The sequence below is a fragment of the Urocampus carinirostris genome, chromosome 13 (assembly GCF_059441175.1).
Source record: "Urocampus carinirostris isolate Australia breed hairy pipefish chromosome 13, RoL_Ucar_1.0, whole genome shotgun sequence".
NCBI classification, from domain to species: domain Eukaryota; kingdom Metazoa; phylum Chordata; class Actinopteri; order Syngnathiformes; family Syngnathidae; genus Urocampus; species Urocampus carinirostris.
The window spans coordinates 1,240,986-1,242,943 of record NC_142361.1 but is presented as its reverse complement, the minus strand read 5'-3'; the positions used below and the strand labels follow the sequence as shown (position 1 = coordinate 1,242,943).

General features: G+C 46.7%; 1 pseudogene; it reads right to left on the bottom strand.

Annotated features, from left to right (window-relative positions):
- Positions 1-220: 220 nt before the first annotated feature.
- LOC148353455 (U2 spliceosomal RNA) lies at positions 221-340 on the bottom strand (annotated as a pseudogene).
- Between the last annotated feature and the right edge of the window lie 1,618 nt (positions 341-1,958).

Sequence of the window (1,958 nt, the reverse complement as noted above, 5' to 3'; positions counted from 1 at the left end):
CTACAGCCAATTAATATTACCGCCATCTCCTGGACAGGGGTGGAACCTTGCAAGTCTTGTCCAAACCATCTCCGCTTTGCACTTCACTCGCGGAGGGCACTCCTCTTCGAGGGACCTCACTGGAGGGTCCTCAGGGCCGAGTGAGAGAAATGGGATTGGGCCTTACTCTCAGCCAAAAGGCCAAGCTAAGGCCCTAGCCCTAAAGCCTTGCTGCGATCATTGCGAATGCACCGTTCCCGGAGGTACTGCAATACCGGGCCGATGCGTGGAGTGGACAGAGCAAGCTCTTATTCCATCTCCGGATTGCAAAAATCAAAGATCATGGCAAAGGCCAAGCTAAGGACTGACGTAGCATCAAAGCCACAGTCCAAAAACAACAAGGCCAAGCTAAGGACCTAGCATCAAGGCCAAGCTAAGGACCTAGCATCAAGGCCAAGCTAAGGACCTAGCATCAAAGCCTTGCTAAAAGGGGTTTTTAAGGGTTATTGTTCTATCTTCGTTATTCATTATCCATTATCCGTTATCGGTCAGTTCATAATAAAGGCCAAGCTAAGGACCTAGCATCAAAGCCTTGCTACGACCATTGTTTATGCACCGAAAGATTTATTCGAAATGAAGAGAAACTACGCTGACGGTGATCCATGTTCACCCCCTTGACGTCACGAGCACAATGGTGTGCTCGGCAAATCGCGCTGTATATACGCGGAGAAAGGCGTTTGACTGTCACACGCGTAACACGCTAATTTCACGTAATAACACCGCGATACAGGCGCAGAACATGCTATTACCATGCTCCGCCCACGATTACCCGCTGAAATTTCCTGTCCTACCCATGTGTAACTACGCCCTGGCCGCGGCCAGAGCACGTCGTTCCGCGTCATTTCCGCGTCATTACCTCGTGTTGACCACGTGTGCGGCACGCGGTTTAACACGTGCTCAAACTTTTGAGCAGCTCAAAAGTTTTGAACGCAGCCAACCACGTGAAAATTTCCGACCGCGAGTAAAGCACTGCTCTATCTCGTCTATATGGCGGTCTCAAAACGTCCAACAGCGCCCAACAGCATCTGCATCACGGCCAGAAATCACTCAATACGCTCGTGAAAGGCTGTGTCCACGCGCTCTCAAGAATTGAACAGCGCAAATTTTTTTCGCGCTGCCACCCGCGCGCGAATTTCCGACCTCGTGTTATGCACTGCCGTAACTAGTCTGAATGGTGATCTCAATGCGTCCTATAGCGTCCGCCTCAAAGTCAGAAATTTCTGGCCGTGATTCAGCCGCAAATGTCTGTGTGACCGGCCCCTAAGATAACAACTTATCATGTTATTACCGTAAATTTCGGACTATAGAGCGCACCTGATTATTAGCCGCACCCACCACTTTTTAAGTGATTTTCCACTTTTGTTCTTACACAAGCCGCACCTGTGTATAAGCCCGCACACAAATTTAACTCAGACCGGGGTGAGAGCTCCACGATTGTGATTATGTAGAGATTAATCGTTCTATATTCTTCACCAATCGTCCATTATTCGTCATATCATAATACACTTCAAAGCCAAAAGGCCGAGACACTTGCTTTCAGCCAAGAGGCTGAGATAAGGACCTAGCATCCTACCGACACAATTTAAGGTAACTTGGTTTGAACAAATTTATTGACACTAATAACAGCAAACAAACAATGTGAGGTTTGAACAACCCTTCTCGCAATCAAGCATATTCACAATTTCGTTATGTAACATCTTTGTTAGTGTGAATAGGTCCGTCCTGGCCAAAGTCGATTGTTTTTTGGTCTGAACAAATCCACCGACACCAACAGCAGCAAATAAACAATGTGAGGTTCGGACAACTTCTCTTGACAATCTCAACAGCAATCAAGCATATTCGCAATTTTGTTGTATCTGACAATATAACGTGACAGTATGACGTTTTAACATTTTTTTTTCTGACATTTTCAACATCAA